The sequence below is a fragment of the Lycorma delicatula genome, chromosome 5 (assembly GCF_047948215.1).
Source record: "Lycorma delicatula isolate Av1 chromosome 5, ASM4794821v1, whole genome shotgun sequence".
Taxonomy (NCBI): domain Eukaryota; kingdom Metazoa; phylum Arthropoda; class Insecta; order Hemiptera; family Fulgoridae; genus Lycorma; species Lycorma delicatula.
This window is the reverse complement of record NC_134459.1, coordinates 155,349,523-155,359,885: the sequence shown is the minus strand read 5'-3', so window position 1 is coordinate 155,359,885 and position 10,363 is coordinate 155,349,523.

Here is a 10,363-nt window from a genome sequence, read left to right as displayed (position 1 = left end):
ACTGATTTCATGCAGCTTTACAAGATTCTCTTTCTAGTCCCAACTGTTTCATTTAATTAACCATTTATATATTTAGCCTGTAACAATTTGTTTTAAATATTCTAAAAATTGTCTACTTGAATAATATGAATTCAATCATTTGACTGGTTTCATGCAGCTTTACAAGATTCTCTTACTAATGCCAGTTCTTTCATTTAATTAACCCATATATATCTTTAGCCTGTAACGATTTGTTTTAAATATTCTAAAACTTGCCTACTTAAATAATATGAATTCAATCATTTGACTGGTTTCACGCAGCTTTACAAGATTCTCTATATAGTCCCAACTCTTTCATTTATTTAACCCATTTATATCATTAGCCTGTAACAATTTGAATTAAATATTCTAAAAATTGCCTACTTGAATAATATGAATTCAATTATTTGACTGGTTTCATGCAGCTTACAAGATTCTCTTACTAATGCCAGTTCCTTCATTTAATTAACCCATTTTTATCTTTAGCACGTAACAATTTGTTTTAAATATTCAAAAAATTGCCTACTTGAATAATATGAATTCAATCATTTGACTGATTTCAGGCAACTTTAGAAGATTCTCTTTCTAGTCCCAACTCTTTCATTTAATTAACCCATTTATATCATTAGCCTGTAACAATTTGTTTTATATATTCTAAAACTTGCCTACTTGAATAATATTAATTCAAACATTTGACTGGTTTCACGCAGCTTTACAAGATTCTCTTACTAATGCCAGTTCGTTCATTTAATTAAGCCATATATATCTTTAGCCTGTAACAATTTGTTTTAAATATTCTAAAACTTGCCTACTTGAATAATATGAATTCAATCATTTGACTGGTTTCACGCAGCTTTACAAGACTCTCTATCTAGTCCCAACTCTTTCATTTAATTAACCCATTTATATCTTTAGCCTGTAACAAGTTGAATTAAATATTCTAAAACTTGCCTACCTGAATAATATGAATTCAATCATTTGACTGGTTTCATGCAGCTTTCAAGATTCTCTTTCTAGTCCCAACTGTTTCATTTAATTAACCCATTTATATCTTTAGCCTGTAACAATTTGTTTTAAATATTCTAAATGTTGCCTACTTGAATAACATGAATTCAATCATTTGACTGGTTTCATGCAACTTTACAAGATTCTCTTACTAATGCCAGTTCATTCATTTAGTTAACCCATATATATCTTTAGCCTGTAACAATTTGTTTTAAATATTCTAAAACTTGCCTACTTGAATAATATGAATTCAATCATTTGACTGGTTTCACGCAGCTTTACAAGATTCTCTATCAAGTTCCAACTCTTTCATTTAATTAACCCATTTATATCTTTAGCCTGTAACAATTTGAATTAAATATTTTAAAAATTGCCTACTTGAATAATATGAATTCAATCACTTGAGTGGTTTCATGCAGCTTACAAGATTCTCTTACTAATGCCAGTTCTTTCATTTAATTAACCCATATATATCTTTAGCCTGTAACAATTTGTTTTAAATATTCTAAAACATGCCTACTTGAATAACATGAATTCAATCATTTGACTGGTTTCATGCAGCTTTACAAGATTCTCTTTCTAGTCCCAACTGTTTCATTTAATTAACTTATTTATCTTTAGCCTGTAACAATTTGTTTTAAATATTCTACAACTTGCCTATTTGAATAATATGAATTCAATAATTTGACTCGTTTCATGCAGCTTTACAAGATTCTCGTTATAGTCCCAACTCTTTCATTAAATTAACCCATTTATATCTTTAGCCTGTAACAATTTGTTTAAAATATTCTAAATGTTGCCTATTTGAATAACATGAATTCAATCATTTGACTGGTTTCATGCAACTTTACAAAATTCTCTTACTAATGCCAGTTCTTTCATTTAATTAACCCATTTTTATCTTTAGCACGTAACAATTTGTTTTAAATATTCAAAAAATTGCCTACTTGAATAATATGAATTCAATCATTTGACTGATTTCAGGCAACTTTAGAAGATTCTCTTTCTAGTCCCAACTCTTTCATTTAATTAACCCATTTATATCATTAGCCTGTAACAATTTGTTTTATATATTCTTAAACTTGCCTACTTGAATAATATTAATTCAATCATTTGACTGGTTTCACGCAGCTTTACAAGATACTCTTACTAATGCCAGTTCGTTCATTTAATTAAGCCATATATATCTTTAGCCTGTAACAATTTGTTTTAAATATTCTAAAACTTGCCTACTTGAATAATATGAATTCAATCATTTGACTGGTTTCACGCAGCTTTACAAGATTCTCTATCTAGTCCCAACTGTTTCATTTAATTAACCCATTTATATCTTTAGCCTGTAACAATTTGAATTAAATATTCTAAAACTTGCCTACCTAAATAATATGAATTCAATCATTTGACCGGTTTCATGCAGCTTTCAAGATTCTCTTTCTAGTCCCAACTGTTTCATTTAATTAACCCATTTATATCTTTAGCCTGTAACAATTTGTTTTAAATATTCTAAATGTTGCCTACTTGAATAACATGAATTCAATCATTTGACTGGTTTCATGCAACTTTACAAGATTCTCTTACTAATGCCGGTTCGTTCATTTAATTAAGCCATATATATCTTTAGCCTGTAACAATTTGTTTTAAATATTCTAAAACTTGCCTACTTGAATAATATGAATTCAATCATTTGACTGGTTTCACGCAGCTTTACAAGATTCTCTATCTAGTCCCAACTCTTTCATTTAATTAACCCATTTTATCTTTAGCCTGTAACAATTTGAATTAAATATTCTAAAACTTGCCTACCTGAATAATATAAATTCAATCATTTGACTGGTTTCATGCAGCTTTACAAGATTCTCTTCTAGTCCCAACTGTTTCATTTAATTAACCCATTTATATCTTTGGCCTGTAACAATTTGTTTTAATTATTCTAAATGTTGCCTACTTGAATAACATGAATTCAATCATTTGACTGGTTTCATGCAACTTTACAAGATTCTCTTACTAATGCCGGTTCATTCATTTAATTAACCCATTTTTATCTTTAGCCTGTAACAATTTGTTTTAAATATTCAAAAAATTGCCTACTTGTATAATATGAATTCAATCATTTGACTGGTTTCATGCAGCTTTACAAGATTCTATTACTAATGCCAGTTCTTTCATTTAATTGACCCATATATATCTTTAGCCTGTAACAATTTGTTTTAAATATTCTAAAACTTGCCTACTTGAATAATATGAATTCAATCATTTGAGTGGTTTCATGCAGCTTACAAGATTCTCTTACTAATGCCAGTTCTTTCATTTAATTAACCCATATATATCTTTAGCCTGTAACAATTTGTTTTAAATATTCTAAAACTTGCCTACTTGAATAATATGAATTCAATCATTTGACTGGTTTCACGCAGCTTTACAAGATTCTCTATCAAGTTCCAACTCTTTCATTTAATTAACCCATTTATATCTTTAGCCTGTAACAATTTGAATTAAATATTTTAAAAATTGCCTACTTGAATAATATGAATTCAATCATTTGAGTGGTTTCATGCAGCTTACAAGATTCTCTTACTAATGCCAGTTCTTTCATTTAATTAACCCATATATATCTTTAGCCTGTAACAATTTGTTTTAAATATTCTAAAACATGCCTACTTGAATAACATGAATTCAATCATTTGACTGGTTTCATGCAGCTTTACAAGATTCTCTTTCTAGTCCCAACTGTTTCATTTAATTAACTTATTTATCTTTAGCCTGTAACAATTTGTTTTAAATATTCTACAACTTGTCTATTTGAATAATATGAATTCAATAATTTGACTCGTTTCATGCAGCTTTACAAGATTCTCGTTATAGTCCCAACTCTTTCATTAAATTAACCCATTTATATCTTTAGCCTGTAACAATTTGTTTAAAATATTCTAAATGTTGCCTATTTGAATAACATGAATTCGATCATTTGACTGGTTTCATGCAACTTTACAAAATTCTCTTACTAATGCCAGTTCTTTCATTTAATTAACCCATTTTTATCTTTAGCACGTAACAATTTGTTTTAAATATTCAAAAAATTGCCTACTTGAATAATATGAATTCAATCATTTGACTGATTTCAGGCAACTTTAGAAGATTCTCTTTCTAGTCCCAACTCTTTCATTTAATTAACCCATTTATATCATTAGCCTGTAACAATTTGTTTTATATATTCTAAAACTTGCCTACTTGAATAATAATTATTCAATCATTTGACTGGTTTCACGCAGCTTTACAAGATTCTCTTACCAATGCCAGTTCGTTCATTTAATTAAGCCATATATATCTTTAGCCTGTAACAATTTGTTTTAAATATTCTAAAACTTGCCTACTTGAATAATATGAATTCAATCATTTGACTGGTTTCACGCAGCTTTACAAGATTCTCTATCTAGTCCCAACTCTTTCATTTAATTAACCCATTTATATCTTTAGCCTGTAACAATTTGAATTAAATATTCTAAAACTTGCCTACCTGAATAATATGAATTCAATCATTTGACTGGTTTCATGCAGCTTTCAAGATTCTCTTTCTAGTCCCAACTGTTTCATTTAATTAACCCATTTATATCTTTAGCCTGTAACAATTTGTTTTAAATATTCTAAATGTTGCCTACTTGAATAACATGAATTCAATCATTTGACTGGTTTCATGCAACTTTACAAGATTCTCTTACTAATGCCAGTTCATTCATTTAATTACCCCTTTTTATCTTTAGCCTGTAACAATTATTTTTAAATATTCAAAAAATTGCCTACTTGAATAATATGAATTCAATCATTTGACTGGTTTCATGCAGCTTTACAAGATTCTCTTACTAGTCCCAACTCTTTCATTTATTAACCCAATTATATCTTTAGCCTGTAACAATTTGTTTTAAATATTCTAAAACTTGCCTACTTTAATAATATGAATTCAATCATTTGACTGGTTTCATGCAGCTTTACAAGATTCTATTACTAATGCCAGTTCTTTCATTTAATTAACCCATATATATCTTTAGTCTGTAACAATTTGTTTTAAATATTCTAAAACTTGCCTACTTGAATAATATGAATTCAATCATTTGACTGGTTTCACGCAGCTTTACAAGATTCTCTATCAAGTTCCAACTCTTTCATTTAATTAACCCATTTATATCTTTAGCCTGTAACAATTTGAATTAAATATTTTAAAAATTGCCTACTTGAATAATATGAATTCAATCATTTGAGTGGTTTCATGCAGCTTACAAGATTCTCTTACTAATGCCAGTTCTTTCATTTAATTAACCCATATATATCTTTAGCCTGTAACAATTTGTTTTAAATATTCTAAAACTTGCCTACTTGAATAATATGAATTCAATCATTTGACTGGTTTCACGCAGCTTTACAAGATTCTCTATCTAGTCCCAACTCTTTCATTTAATTAACCCATTTATATCTTTAGCCTGTAACAATTTGAATTAAATATTCTAAAACTTGCATACCTGAATAATATGAATTCAATCATTTGACTGGTTTCATGCAGCTTTCAAGATTCTCTTTCTAGTCCCAACTGTTTCATTTAATTAACCCATTTATATCTTTAGCCTGTAACAATTTGTTTTAAATATTCTAAATGTTGCCTACTTGAATAACATGAATTCAATCATTTGACTGGTTTCATGCAACTTTACAAGATTCTCTTACTAATGCCAGTTCATTCATTTAATTAACCCATTTTTATCTTTAGCCTATAACAATTATTTTTAAATATTCAAAAAATTGCCTACTTGAATAATATGAATGCAATCATTTGACTGGTTTCATGCAGCTTTACAAGATTCTCTTACTAGTCCCAACTCTTTCATTTATTAACCCAATTATATCTTTAGCCTGTAACAATTTGAATTAAATATTTTAAAAATTGCCTACTTGAATAATATGAATTCAATCATTTGAGTGGTTTCATGCAGCTTACAAGATTCTCTTACTAATGCCAGTTCTTTCATTTAATTAACCCATATATATCTTTAGCCTGTAACAATTTGTTTTAAATATTCTAAAACTTGCCTACTTGAATAATATGAATTCAATCATTTGACTGGTTTCACGCAGCTTTACAAGATTCTCTATCTAGTCCCAACTCTTTCATTTAATTAACCCATTTATATCTTTAGCCTGTAACAATTTGAATTAAATATTCTAAAACTTGCCTACCTGAATAATATGAATTCAATCATTTGACTGGTTTCATGCAGCTTTACAAGATTCTCTTACTAGTCCCAACTCTTTCATTTATTAACCCAATTATATCTTTAGCCTGTAACAATTTGTTTTAAATATTCTAAAACTTGCCTACTTTAATAATATGAATTCAATAATTTGACTGGTTTCATGCAGCGTTACAGGATTCTATTACTAATGCCAGTTCTTTCATTTAATTAACCCATATATATCTTTAGTCTGTAACAATTTGTTTTAAATATTCTAAAACTTGCCTACTTGAATAATATGAATTCAATCATTTGACTGGTTTCACGCAGCTTTACAAGATTCTCTATCAAGTTCCAACTCTTTCATTTAATTAACTCATTTATATCTTTAGCCTGTAACAATTTGAATTAAATATTTTAAAAATTGCCTACTTGAATAATATGAATTCAATCATTTGAGTGGTTTCATGCAGCTTACAAGATTCTCTTACTAATGCCAGTTCTTTCATTTAATTAACCCATATATATCTTTAGCCTGTAACAATTTGTTTTAAATATTCTAAAACATGCCTACTTGAATAACATGAATTCAATCATTTGACTGGTTTCATGCAGCTTTACAAGATTCTCTTTCTAGTCCCAACTGTTTCATTTAATTAACTTATTTATCTTTAGCCTGTAACAATTTGTTTTAAATATTCTACAACTTGTCTATTTGAATAATATGAATTCAATAATTTGACTCGTTTCATGCAGCTTTACAAGATTCTCGTTATAGTCCCAACTCTTTCATTAAATTAACCCATTTATATCTTTAGCCTGTAACAATTTGTTTAAAATATTCTAAATGTTGCCTATTTGAATAACATGAATTCGATCATTTGACTGGTTTCATGCAACTTTACAAAATTCTCTTACTAATGCCAGTTCTTTCATTTAATTAACCCATTTTTATCTTTAGCACGTAACAATTTGTTTTAAATATTCAAAAAATTGCCTACTTGAATAATATGAATTCAATCATTTGACTGATTTCAGGCAACTTTAGAAGATTCTCTTTCTAGTCCCAACTGTTTCATTTAATTAACCCATTTATATCTTTAGCCTGTAACAATTTGTTTTAAATATTCTAAATGTTGCCTACTTGAATAACATGAATTCAATCATTTGACTGGTTTCATGCAACTTTACAAGATTCTCTTACTAATGCCAGTTCATTAATTTAATTACCCCTTTTTATCTTTAGCCTGTAACAATTATTTTTAAATATTCAAAAAATTGCCTACTTGAATAATATGAATTCAATCATTTGACTGGTTTCATGCAGCTTTACAAGATTCTCTTACTAGTCCCAACTCTTTCATTTATTAACCCAATTATATCTTTAGCCTGTAACAATTTGTTTTAAATATTCTAAAACTTGCCTACTTTAATAATATGAATTCAATCATTTGACTGGTTTCATGCAGCTTTACAAGATTCTATTACTAATGCCAGTTCTTTCATTTAATTAACCCATATATATCTTTAGTCTGTAACAATTTGTTTTAAATATTCTAAAACTTGCCTACTTGAATAATATGAATTCAATCATTTGACTGGTTTCACGCAGCTTTACAAGATTCTCTATCAAGTTCCAACTCTTTCATTTAATTAACCCATTTATATCTTTAGCCTGTAACAATTTGAATTAAATATTTTAAAAATTGCCTACTTGAATAATATGAATTCAATCATTTGAGTGGTTTCATGCAGCTTACAAGATTCTCTTACTAATGCCAGTTCTTTCATTTAATTAACCCATATATATCTTTAGCCTGTAACAATTTGTTTTAAATATTCTAAAACATGCCTACTTGAATAACATGAATTCAATCATTTGACTGGTTTCATGCAGCTTTACAAGATTCTCTTTCTAGTCCCAACTGTTTCATTTAATTAACTTATTTATTTTTAGCTTGTAACAATTTGTTTTAAATATTCTACAACTTGCCTATTTGAATAATATGAATTCAATAATTTGACTCGTTTCATGCAGCTTTACAAGATTCTCGTTATAGTCCCAACTCTTTCATTAAATTAACCCATTTATATCTTTAGCCTGTAACAATTTGTTTAAAATATTCTAAATGTTGCCTATTTGAATAACATGAATTCAATCATTTGACTGGTTTCATGCAACTTTACAAGATTCTCTTACTAATGCCGGTTCATTCATTTAATTAACCCATTTTTATCTTTAGCCTGTAACAATTTGTTTTAAATATTCAAGAAATTGCCTACTTGTATAATATGAATTCAATCATTTGACTGGTTTCATGCAGCTTTACAAGATTCTCTTTCTAGTCCCAACTGTTTCATTTAATTAACTTATTTATTTTTAGCTTGTAACAATTTGTTTTAAATATTCTACAACTTGCCTATTTGAATAATATGAATTCAATAATTTGACTCGTTTCATGCAGCTTTACAAGATTCTCGTTATAGTCCCAACTCTTTCATTAAATTAACCCAATTATATCTTTAGCCTGTAACAATTTGTTTAAAATATTCTAAATGGTGCCTATTTGAATAACATGAATTCAATCATTTGACTGGTTTCATGCAGCTTTACAAGATTCTATTACTAATGCCAGTTCTTTCATTTAATTGACCCATATATATCTTTAGCCTGTAACAATTTGTTTTAAATATTCTAAAACTTGCCTACTTAAATAATATGAATTCAATCATTTGAGTGGTTTCATGCAGCTTACAAGATTCTCTTACTAATGCCAGTTCTTTCATTTAATTAACCCATATATATCTTTAGCCTGTAACAATTTGTTTTAAATATTCTAAAACATGCCTACTTGAATAACATGAATTCAATCATTTGAGTGGTTTCATGCAGCTTACAAGATTCTCTTACTAATGCCAGTTCTTTCATTTAATTAACCCATATATATCTTTAGCCTGTAACAATTTGTTTTAAATATTCTACAACTTGCCTATTTGAATAATATGAATTCAATAATTTGACTCGTTTCATGCAGCTTTACAAGATTCTCGTTATAGTCCCAACTCTTTCATTAAATTAACCCATTTATATCTTTAGCCTGTAACAATTTGTTTAAAATATTCTAAATGTTGCCTATTTGAATAACATGAATTCAATCATTTGACTGGTTTCATGCAACTTTACAAAATTCTCTTACTAATGCCAGTTCTTTCATTTAATTAACCCATTTTTATCTTTAGCACGTATTAATTTGTTTTAAATATTCAAAAAATTGCCTACTTGAATAATATGAATTCGATCATTTGACTGATTTCAGGCAACTTTAGAAGATTCTCTTTCTAGTCCCAACTCTTTCATTTAATTAACCCATTTATATCATTAGCCTGTAACAATTTGTTTTATATATTGTAAAACTTGCCTACTTGAATAATATTAATTCAATCATTTGACTGGTTTCACGCAGCTTTACAAGATACTCTTACTAATGCCAGTTCGTTCACATAATTAAGCCATATATATCTTTAGCCTGTAACAATTTGTTTTAAATATTCTAAAACTTGCCTACTTGAATAATATGAATTCAATCATTTGACTGGTTTCACGCAGCTTTACAAGATTCTCTATCTAGTCCCAACTCTTTCATTTAATTAACCCATTTATATCTTTAGCCTGTAACAATTTGAATTAAATATTCTAAAACTTGACTACCTGAATAATATGAATTCAATCATTTGACTGATTTCATGCAGCTTTCAAGATTCTCTTTCTAGTCCCAACTGTTTCATTTAATTAACCCATTTATATCTTTAGCCTGTAACAATTTGTTTTAAATATTCTAAATGTTGCCTACTTGAATAACATGAATTCAATCATTTGACGGGTTTCACTGCTTTCATTTAATTAACCCATTTTTATCTTTAGCACGTAACAATTTGTTTTAAATATTCAAAAAATTGCCTACTTGAATAATATGAATTCAATCATTTGACTGATTTCAGGCAACTTTAGAAGATTCTCTTTCTAGTCCCAACTCTTTCATTTAATTAACCCATTTATATCATTAGCCTGTAACAATTTGTTTTATATATTCTAAAACTTGCCTACTTGAATAATATGAATT